Source organism: Myripristis murdjan, chromosome 13 (assembly GCF_902150065.1).
Source record: "Myripristis murdjan chromosome 13, fMyrMur1.1, whole genome shotgun sequence".
Taxonomy (NCBI): domain Eukaryota; kingdom Metazoa; phylum Chordata; class Actinopteri; order Holocentriformes; family Holocentridae; genus Myripristis; species Myripristis murdjan.
This window is the reverse complement of record NC_043992.1, coordinates 16,714,328-16,726,268: the sequence shown is the minus strand read 5'-3', so window position 1 is coordinate 16,726,268 and position 11,941 is coordinate 16,714,328. Positions and strand designations below refer to the sequence as shown.

The 11,941-nt window shown below is 42.9% G+C and overlaps 1 long non-coding RNA gene across 1 annotated transcript in view; it reads left to right on the top strand.

The window, feature by feature from the left end:
- Positions 1 to 515: 515 nt before the first annotated feature.
- The window catches only part of LOC115369898 (uncharacterized), a 109,363-nt gene continuing 97,937 nt past the window's right edge, over positions 516 to 11,941 (top strand). Inside the window, exons 1-2 of the long non-coding RNA XR_003929201.1 lie at positions 516 to 617; positions 11,335 to 11,342. This is a non-coding gene — a long non-coding RNA (uncharacterized LOC115369898). The remainder of the gene's footprint in view (positions 618 to 11,334; positions 11,343 to 11,941) is intronic.

Sequence of the window (11,941 nt, the reverse complement as noted above, 5' to 3'; positions counted from 1 at the left end):
TTTCCCTCCTCATACTTTTCCAGTATAACACGCTGCTCATCCGCCGTGAAACACGCTGTGTTTTTCCTTGTTGCTCATGTTTGTGATTGGTCAGCTGCCTCAGACTCCGCCCCTTATACGTGCGCGTTCACGGCTCTTGATGAGGCAAACCTGGATCGATTGAGTGAGTTGATAACCAGCGTCGTGATACCGGTTATCCCCGATCACCATGATCTCCATTAGTGTAGCCGGATAGGTCTGAGAGATCCAGGGAAAACTGAGCTTGCTTCGTGAAACAGGCATCAGCTGTACTGCTACCGGTAGTACTAGCTAAGCTAGCTAATAAGTTGGGTGATTCAGGACTTCTCTCATAAGCGCTGGAGCTCGATGACTGAGTCAAGGTTTGTTTTATTAGTAGTGGACTGGACTGGACACAGCAATCCCGGATTATTAGTTAGACTTTTGTTTGTTAGCACCGAGGCGGGGACCTCGCAGAGCACAGATCACAGACACATCACAGATTTGCCTGCGGAACAGGTAAGTTATGTGTTGTCATGCTAACGTTATCCGATGGTCTTGTTGGAATACCGGTAACTGTTAGCCTTATTGTAACCATGGTAATGTTAGCTAACGTTAACGTAGACGTCACTTGTTTTATGTTGTTGTGCAGCTTGTGTGGGCGGGCTAAGTTAGCTATGGGTTAGCCTATTGTTGACTGCCTGTTCACCTATTGTACTGTAACCCAGAATCATCATTAATAGTAATATGAGCGGAGCGATTGTGGAGCGGTATTTAGAGGAACTGGGGTGAGTGATTCGGTGCGAGGTGCGGGGCGCAGGGGTGGTTGGAGCGGGGCGGTGCGAGCGAATTGCCGTTACTGTGTGAGTTTGGTGTGACTATTTCTTCCGCTTCAAACCGCTCACGTACTCTGGTGCATAGTGAGGCTCAGTAGATGTTTTCCAGTGGTATAGCGATTTCTTCTTCTCTATCCGGTCTTTAAGTGTGACGTAACACCCTTTCAAAATACTATTTCCGAGTCCAAACGCTCTGACAGATACTCAAAACAAACGACAATGGCTTAACCGGTGAACTTGTTTACAATCACTTCTTTCTTCAGTGAGGTACCTGCGAGAGTCAAAAAAGGCTAAAACTCCTTCAATTCCAACAAAAAAGAGAGTTTACGAGGTTGAGGTGAGTTAGAAGTTTGCAGTAAGCTAGCTAGCTAGTTGACATTTTAAGATGATATGCCAAAAAACCGCACAGGGGTCCGTTTCACACAGCAGGTTTAGTGAAAACTCTGAGTCTGTTAACCCTGAAATGAGGGAAACTGAGAGACAGAGGGGTAACTCTAGCCTGTTTCACAGAGGTAAGTAACTTAAAGAGGACATGAAACACTAGAAGCAGTTAACATATTTCACAAGTTGGGTTCCCACTCTAAAAATTAATTACAGTTTCAACACTGTCAGTGAACCTGGATTAAAATAAAAAGCAATCTAAATTACATTTTTCAAACCAGTGTGGCGCCATCTTGTGGCGCATAGAATATGACGTCACGAGGTTGGATGGCTTGAAACTCCTTTATTAGCTTGCATTGGATTAACTTGTGACAGCACTGACTCAATGGAGAATAAGAAACCTCAAACTAAAAAACGATGCAAGGGGGGTCACTTTTGCATCGCCCCTGGATGCAGCAACAAATTTTATAGGGTTAAAAATCAAGGAAAGACTGTCCACTTTCATGCTTTGCCTCTTAAGAGGCAAGTGGTTCTTCGTCGTTGGCTAGCAGCACTGAAACGAGAGAATCCTCCAGTTAGCCGTGAAGCTAGGGTTTGTAGTGAGCATTTTGTTGAGGAGGACTATGTGCAGGAGAGGTTTTTTGAGTCCGGCAACCTGGTGGTTCGACAGTCCAACAAACTCAAGTCCGAGGCTGCTCCCTCTGTGTTTGACTTTTCCTCTTATGAGGTCGGGTGTACAGACCGTCCGACCCAGTCAACTAAAATAACAGTAGCTGTGCACCGTAATGAAAGGGCGCAGCGGCGCGCCCATCAGGCAGAGCAGAGAGAGGTACGACCTGCAAGGTTGAGATGACCAGAAAATAAAATCAGCACTATCTTTGAGAATATAAACGTCTTTATATCATCAGGGCTGTGGTACTCTTTTCTAGTCAAAGCTCAGCCATCTAGTCGTTAATAACCTAGCAACAAAATATGTGCTCATCACATCAGTATCAGTTCATCACGATATGTGCACCCCTCTACAACCATAAACAAGTTCAACAGCTCAGCGTTCTTACCTTGGCAGCACAGACTCTAATATTCACCAGCATCCCTGTAGAAATCAAACATTTTCTTCACCTTACAGTCTCCGTCCAGTTTCATTTGGGCTTCTCCCCTCAATAAGTGATAATCCACTCATAGCAGTAACTTGTATTGGAGCTCCGTTCAGATAATGTGGTTAAATTAAAAAAAAAAAAAAAAAAAAATCACAGCTATTTAGCAACAGAACCCTCTTACACCGGCGATGTTGGCGCCGACAGGATTCGGCATGCCGACTTCACATAACGATTTCTCTGTGATTGCTTATGATCACTTTAAAAAAAAAACAGCTGTAACCGGAGAAACTAGAGCTTTCCGGGCCTATAAGGTCCTTTACGGTAACTCCGTAGGACTACTGGCTCACACTCAGAAGAGTCCCCGGTGCGTCACATGGTTGTAATCTGAGCTTCTCAGTACCGTAACTCCTGAACCAATGGTGCGATCGAAAAAAATTCGCTCACTTCACTGCCCCGACCAGCAGGGAGCAGGAGAACACACAAAGACCCAGCAGGGGCCCAGTCACTTTGCTCTATACTACAGGAGCAAATACCCATCAGCTTGAATAAGATGCACTACACCTCACATATCTTTCATTACTGTTTACAGTTTGCTGTCAATAACACAAGCTGTGCATGATTCATACAAACTATAGTGATACCTGTTAAAGTCTGGCAGTGATGTTGCACAAAGAAAAATAAAACTCAGCATCTTAAGTGCAAAAGGTTTTCACAATATCCACAACACCTTCATTTGTAAAAACTTTTATTATGGCTTAAGTCAATGAGGAAGGAAAGCAGTCAGGGCTTGTCCTGGGAACCTTCCTGTGAAAAGAAAACATTGTATTAATATGAGTCCATACATATTGTCAAAGGTGGCATTAGGTTATAGTATGTAAGAAAAGTAAGTCAGTGAATTTGCCCCCTCCCCTGTTCTAATGCATGCTAGTTGTTTTTATTTGGTTTTTGTTTCACAAATTGGTGTATTGTATACAGCCTCTGACACTAGAGAGGGGGGATGGACAGAAAATATTTCTTTGTATTGCAGACATTTACAGACATGTTCTCTATTTTCATAGGCCAGGCAAACATGCATGCATCTGTTAGACAACAGCAGCAGCAACAGCAGCAGTATGATACAGATCGACATCAATGTTCAGCAGGAAACCATAGAAAGAGTCAGTGTGAGCACCCAGACAGATCAGTGTCAGCAGGTAGTATCAGGGAGTATTAACCAGTTCAGCAATAAAGGTACTATGACAGATGACATACTAGTCCAGTCACCAACCCTGAGAAAAAGTGGATTTGGACTACAGATTAAGACTGAATGCATTGATGGCCACGACTACACCTGGAACTCGCAGCCTTTGATCAGAGGAGTGATGGAGTGCAATGTCTCTATCCCTGCTGCTAGTTTTACTACTGGCAATGAATGCAGTCCATTTCTGGAGATTTGTGACACCATTGTCTAGAAACGCTGTCTAAGAGAGAATGGTTTAACATTCAGAAGGCATATGTCATCCCTGAGGTAAACGAGGTCCGGACATTACACAATGAGGCTGTGCTGGCTGCAGTGCGTGATGAACCACTGGTTGTATGTGGTGATTGCAGATATGACAGCCCTGGCCACAATGCTACTTTTGGAACTTACTCTCTTCTGGACACAAAGTCAGATTTGGTGGTAGCGCAGGAGACTATCAAAGTCACAGAAGTAAAGAACAGCTACTGGCTGGAGGTAGAAGGTATGGAGAGATGTCTGTCACAGCTTGCACAGTACAGTGTGCTGACATCTGTGATTGCCACTGACTGTCATCCCTTGGTGCAAAAAGTTCTGCGAGAAAAACACACCAACATACAGCACGAATATGACTTATGGCACATTGTCAAGTCTGTAAAGAAGAGGTTACTTAAAAGCCACAATGAGGAGCTGTATGAGTGGATGAGGATGATAACAAACCATCTCTGGTATTGTGTTAGCACCTGTAAGGGAAGCGTGACCAGGCTTAAAGAGAAGTGGATCTCCATCCTTCACCACATCACCAATGTGCATCACTGGACATGTGGTGAGACAATGAATACGTGTGAGCATCCTCCATACACCCCTGAAGAAGAGAGCATGCGGCCCTGGCTCCAGCCAAACTCTGCTGCCTTTGAACATCTGCAAAAGGTAGTCCTTGACAAGATGCTCCTAAAAAAATTAGAAAAAACCACAAAAGGCATCCACACAGGTCAGCTGGAGAGTCTTCACTCTCTCTATACAAAATACGCCACAAAAAGGAAGAAGTTCCTAAGAAAGAGCTTTGAGGCTCGCCTCCGTGTAGCTGCACTGGACCATAACAGCAATGTCAACAGGGAGATAGCAAAAACAAAGGAGGGCCAGAAACAACACAAACACCAGTACTCCAAAAGTGCCCAACAGTTTGTGGTCACATCAAGAAAGGTGGACAAGAACTATACCTTTAGAAAGGACATTGTGTCTGGTGTGGTCCGCAGGTGCAAGTCTGTGTCCATCCGTGCAGCACTGCAACAGCTGGAGAGGGAGACATCAGTCACTCTGGCCCAGCACAAAGGTGTTCAGAAACCCGACAAGGCTGACTCCGTGGCAAGACACCTGAGTAGATTTGCACCGTCACTGCCTTAGGAAACTTTCTGAGAAAGGGAAATGTGCAGCAATGGGTCGAGTCCGGGCTTTTTTTGCCATATTTAGGCAATTCTGAGTAACAAATAGGAGAACAGGAAGACAACAAGACAGTTGACATGATAATGTTCATTTTGTATCACGTGAGATTTAAATTCACAACCTCTGGAGCCAAAGACCATCCTCTCTCTGAAACTAATTGGCAAGTTGCAACTCAGCAGTAGCAGCATGGATATGTTGGTCATTTGTTTTAACAAAGATGTAACACATTATTGATTAGTTATGAACTGATTTGTTATGACAGTTTTGAGCTTTAGAGGCCTGCTGTAGGACAGTCTGAAGATGCTCTCTAGCAAGTTTGGTGTTAGCTGAGCAAAATTATTTTAGATACCAAGCTGAGTTGAGAAATCTGTTGTGTTTCAGGTCAAAATATGTTTTACTGAAAAGTTTGTAGTGAGGTTCAAAATCTTATTTTAGGTAATCAGATGAAAAAAGGGACAGGGATAAATAAGAGGTGAAATAATAAATTGAGAAAGCATTACATACTTACCATAGTAATGTCTCTGCCCTGGATTTCTGCTTTCTGCGTGTAAAAAAATTGGACAAAAAGAATGAATTGAGATACAGCTGATCTTACACTACTCATATCACCTGTACCCATCTGCACTGTGACATCACATCTACTCACCTGAAATTAAATATCATACAAATACTCGAATCCATGGTATTCTGGTGATGGAAATCTACTCCTAATGGAGTTCACCACACAAGATGGAATTGGGATCCTGTTCCTCCTGCCTAGGTGTCCTCGGGTCCAAAGGGTGAACTGTCTGTAGGCAGTTAACCTGAAGAGACTGACAAAAAGTAGCCATGCTGTTTATATTTGTTGTTAGCTAACATGAGTCAAAATATACGGCTACACCATAAAACGGTAGCTTAACCTGCAGCCGCTTTTGTAAAACAAAAATGTAGTATTATGTCACCTTAACTAAAGCTTTCAAGTTTCATACTTTGTAAACTAGCCTCAAAGACGTGTGGTTCTAGTACTTAAAATACTTAAAAGTAATCCAAATACATATTTTAGATGCGTGCAATTAAAATAGTGCCCATCTCAGCCTGCAACTGCTAGCTAACAAATCGACGATATCATAAGCATGCTAACTAGCCGGACTAGTCAAAGCCGACTTTATATATTTTATGTACTAGCTTCCAAACTGATTAAGTGCTTTTATCAGCCAAACAGCGACTTGTATTAGTGACTAAGCGAAAGTAGACTTTTTCATCCATACCGACGTTTCAAACGTTAGTCTGCCTCGTTGTAGCCTACATGCTAAGTAGCTATCGTTAGGTAAGGTTAAAATACCTGCTGTTGATGGGCCGCTCCAGAGTGTCCGCACGGACTTCACGGAGGGAGAGCATGGAAATTTCCAGTACCTCCCTCTCACAGCAGAGCATCTGGTAGGTGCGGGACAGGGTTATGCACTGAATATCCCTGACCAAGTGATCCACGTCCACCTCCCGACAGCAGATGGACTCGGTTGCGGTCGGCATTCCAGTGCAGTGACCACACAGGCACCAGGTGGTGTTACCCACCCTCTCCACACCTGAAGCAACCAACGGCTGCTCCTCAGATGAAATATTTTCCATCCTTTCCCTCCTCCTCACTGGCTCGAAGGCATAAGCCATTGGGTTTCTTTGGATCCCCTCGAAATACCGCTCAGCCTCGTCTTCTGACATTTTTTAACTGGTGAAATGTACGCCTGTGACTATCTCGAATCTCCAACCAACCAACCTCGTGACGTCACCAGAGGCGCAACAGCAATATGGCGGCGAGCCAGAACGAAAGCTTACATCAGTACCAAACATAAATCTATTTTATTTTAACATGTAATCGTTTTTTTGTCTAATTTTTTCTCAAATAAATTCCAACACACTTAAGTCTGTACAAAACTCGCCAAAACTGGGCTGTTTCATGTCCGCTTTAAGCTCTCAGTCAGTTACCGCAGTAACAGACTCCATGAAACTAACCTGGTCAGGACCAGGTTTTTCTCATGAAACCTTTTCTCTCTGTGTCCGCCCTCTTTCAGCCACACACGGTATTTAACTTCCTCATTCATTCAGTCAGCAGGCGAGTTTTGGCGTGGCATATTAGTTCTGCCGTCTATTATTTAAAATAATAATAATAATAATAATAATAAAAAACAGTCAGTAGGCTTTTATTAGAAGTCCATTAGTAGTTAGGTGGAGACTTTTTTTCACGAACATGGCATGTCCTTTCGACAACGATCCCGTGGATGAAGGTGCAGTGTTACTGCGCAGAGAATTAAATATTCGTCGGGAGATTATGCCAGAGTCTTACCTGTTTGAACAATGTTTTTATATTTCATCTTAAACTGCCGCCAAGTGCGCTTCTCCCCCGCGGGATTGCACCTAAATGAAATAAATTAATAGGCTACCATTCAAGCAGTTTTCCCCTGTAATATTATTGTGATTGCAGCGGACTCCATTTAAACTTATGCACTGACCGGAGCAGCAATGCTCTCCCATGGCGTCTCCCTCTCCTTTGCTGCTGCAGCGGTGTTGCACTTTTTTTTTTTTTTTTTAAACATTTTCAAACTCGCTGTTTGAATGCATTAAGATTTCCAATTCAACTGGGGTGAAAAACGCAGCCCGACGCTTCCCCGTTGCCATGGTGACTCGTCAAGTCGGGGCTCCATTGACACTGTCATGTCTTTTTATAGCTGTGGTGCACACACTTAACTCCAGGTGAAACTACTAAGTTGATAAAACTAACTCAAACCAGCTGTTCTGGAGCCGAAAACTCCAGAGTTTCCTATCTCAGAGTAGATCAACTCAGAATTCAGGGTAAGACTCGGAGTTTGTTGAACCTGCTTCGTGAAACGGACCCCAGGACTGCTATAACTTTTGACGTAAATGAAGATGAAAAGCTTAATATTTATATATGTTCTCTTTCTCGTCGCTAGGAAAGCGGTAGAATGACAATGGTATCGTTTTCTAGACTCAGATCTGTTAGAACAACCAGGAACACAGCACTGCGGCATATTGAAATGACGAGGATTGGACCCGGAAATAGTATTTTGAAAAGGTGTTACGTCACGACTTAAAGACCGGATTGGAACGGACGCCCAACTCTAGCTGACTCTGATGTGATTATCACCATTCCTCCTCCACACCTATAACCTGTTTATCCCATCTCGGTCAGTCGTCCTCTTGTGCCTACATGGACGCAACCTTTTTCTCAATTCATTTCTACTTGACAGCATGAACAATATGTGTATGAAAAGGCCTGGCTATATGAGAAACATAAATACACGGCACAAAATAAGCTAGAGTAGGAGAGCAATTCAAAATGATTTGTCCCTTTGGATGTTTATTTTGTCACTGTCTTCAGCCTCATGTAGCTATCACAATAATGAACACAGTTATCACATACTCTATTGCAGTAATGTGGCAATGGGTACTATGTCTTGTGATAATTTTAAGATACTTGACTCTGAAATACCTGTAATACCACAGTTTTTTCATTCCTAACTACTGAACTAGAGGAGACAGTGGTTCTGCACACTCTAGTTAAATGCTCTTGAGCACTCAGAGCACTGCAAAAAGCCGTGGGCTAAAATGTCAGCTCATTTTCCTTTTTTTTTTACATTTTTTTTTTTTTAATGTTTTTGCTGAGCACCGTTATGAAAGAAACTCTTTGGAAGAAACCAAACTTAAGCCTAAACCAAACCTCCCTCTTAATTTCAGTGAACAGAATCCTTGTCTTTTCCAGTTCACTTCTGTCAGTTTTGGATTCTTGTACCTGTTTTATTCACTGGCCTTCATCAGAGCGTGAACAGCTTTTTATTCTTTCTTTCTTTCTTTCTTTCTTTCTTTCTTTCTTTCTTTCTTTCTTTCTTTCTATATCCTAATTGCAGTTCTATCCAAACCCAATCCCACCTGCTAACACAGTTTACTGAATGTGAATCTATTAAGATATAGTGACTCCAGTTCACCCAAAATATTATGTATTTTCCCATAACTGTTCCATCCTATACTTTTAATTTCTTTCTGCAGTGGATTATTTAGAGTGTGTTATTCCAGCCCCTTAATAATTTTGTTTGTTCTTCTATTCCATGATCTCAATTATTCAGGTTGTTATCAGGATTTCTAATCACATGGCTTTGCTGATGAGGCTGCTCAATTCTGATAAACCAGTGACAATAATTTTCATGTCTGTTTCACATTTCGTCATTTCACTCAACAGTCAATAAGTCTGGTTGATTTTGGTGATTTCTAATCAAATTAACTAGCAATTCCTTGTGCCAAAAAGACACTTCTTCTTGGTTACAGCAAAAAAACAATAAACAAAAACACTCAGTTAACAGATGCAGAAACATGAAAGTTTCTGTAATTTATTATAATTTTCTTTATTCTTAATTTATTCAGAGAGCGCAGTGGTTTTAATGGTTGGTTAGAGACTGATCAGCAATCTTATTGAATTTGTTCACATTGCTGTGGTTACAGTTTTGCTCCAGTGCAGCCATGGATGGTAGTCACAGATGTTGGCAGTTGAATTTCACACATTTCTCTTCGTTAAACCAATCATCTTGCTTCAGCATTTTGAATTTATGTGCAGTCCAGTCATGATGAGCCACTCAGTTTGTGGCTTCTCACTGTACCTGATCTGCTTGCCGCTGTTGATCCTTTCAAATGTTGCTACAAGTGCCTTATTGTCAAGCATTTGAATTCAAAGGGTAGGAGACCAGCTGGACTGTACTGCTTGCCAAACCTTCTCTCCTGTGGGGCGACAGCAATATTGGGGTCACTTCACCTGCTCCCCTGAGCTGGAATGTAATGAAAGTCATGCTGAAGGCAGTGGTGGCCCTCCTGAGTCCAACCTTTCTGCCACAACCTCACCTTTCCCACCAGCCCCTTGTCTCACCTCATTGATGTCAGCGCCCTCTCATCTTTCTCCACAATGGTGCCAAAGTTAATAGTTTAATGAAATAGTAAACCTGGCAGCATGTTACGGCTATGTTTTTGGCTGGACCGAAATGCAGACACAACACAGAGTGGGTGTAGAAATGAGGGATTTATTGTAGGTTGAGTTCTGGTAAGGCTGATGAGGCAGGGATTGGAGTCTCGATGGAGGATTACTGTAGGAGGTGAGTAGGCAGGCAGGCAACAAGCAGGCAGACTGATGTGACATGGACTGGAGGACGGCACAGAGGGTTGGAGGGATCGTGAACACAGGGAGGAATGAAGTAACACAGAGAATGTTACTCAAGTAAACTCTAGTAGAAATACTAAGGCAGCCAAGAGAGTCTCTACCGCAAAAACAGGCTGAATAATCTTTAGCAAACCGCATGTTGGGCCAACTTAACATCTTCATCAAGGTTATTGAGCCAAGCAGTGGTCATATTATGGCCTGGTCTTCTTTTAGAGTCCGACATGTGTGGCTTTGCTGGACTGCCCTCCAACATTAGAACAAGGAAAAGTTCCCGGGGGCCTGACTGTACCATTTTGGTAACACTCAACAGTTCCAGCAGCTGGAGGAAGAGAAGGCACAGCTCAGACACAATTTACCCCAAATGTCTTGTTGATGCACCCCTTCATCTCCCAGGAAAAGCATGACAGACAGTCTGTAGTAGACAAGAGTTACTTCAGTCTTTATGCAGTCACCATATCAGTAGTGTCTCCAGTTATTTCCCTCTCATGCCACTTGCATGAGAGGGATGCAATACATGCATGGTTTTATGAGGATCGAGCTGTTTTGACAGAGCCAGATGGAGCATAGAGATACGGGTCACAGACATGTTCTTACACATAGTTGACATGACCAACATGGCTGACGTGGTCGACATGACAACATGGTCAGAGGTCATAGTTTGGAGAGAGGATTTGGTGTGGCAGGAGACATGGAAGTGGATGAGCTAACAAGACTACAACGTCTCAGCAGGAGAATCCTCAGGAGAGCAGCTGAGGTCTCTTCATCTTTGTTCAGTCAGTTCAGGAAATACAGCTGAATCCAACGGCTGGATGTTGCTGAGAGAAAAGAGGAGGGGGAGGAGGGGATGTAATCTCTCTCTTTCAGTATCTTGTGATGTTACAGGAACAACTGAGGAACTGAAGGAGGGATTATCAGTTTGTCAGTTTCCTCACTAACAGGAAAGTTACAGACATGCAGATCAGCTCTTGCATCTCATTTCATTTCTGTTGAGGCTTCAGCAACTCCAACCTGACAGATCCACAGTCATATAAAATATCAGTGATCCTGAGGCTCATCTCCAGATACAAGCAGAAAAGATTCACATTCTGGACACTTGACATTTGGCAGTTGAATGGGCATTGTTCAAACATTTTTTGAGACTCATGTTTGTCTGTTTTCACAGGAGAAAATAAGCTTTTTGTGTTGGGTATCTTAGAAATGGTGCGCTATTAAAGCTTACCGGCGGATTACATGGACTCACACACACACACACACACACACACAGAGCTGTAACCTCTCCTATTCAATGAACCGAGGTCCTGAAGGCTGTAAGTCTGTCATTGCTCCATGTGTTGTATGAATTCAAGCTGTGGTCGGGCCTGACAGATAACACAGTCACCTCTCCCTGCATGTGTCAGTGAGCTGCTGCTGTACCGCCAGTCAACACAGTCCCACACTTCACATTCACACACATACACACACACATTAGAGTCTGCATGTTCAAAATGTCCACAGTGACAGTGGCTCATAAGGAAGAAAATATTTCCATGTTTCAGTTCTGTAACAGTTAAATAAATTAATTATTTATTCACTGGCTCCACCATACTGTTTTACCTTTCCTACAACATTGATTTGGTCGTATCGGAAGATATTAAAATATTTGACTGATCACTATGGCATTTTCCATTAAGTGATAGATCTGTTAACAGCACAGTGCCATGTTAATTGAATGAGAAGGGAGTGAATTGCTGGATGGGGTGGCACTAATTGAAAGTGTTGTAGTCCAGACTCATGTAAGAAA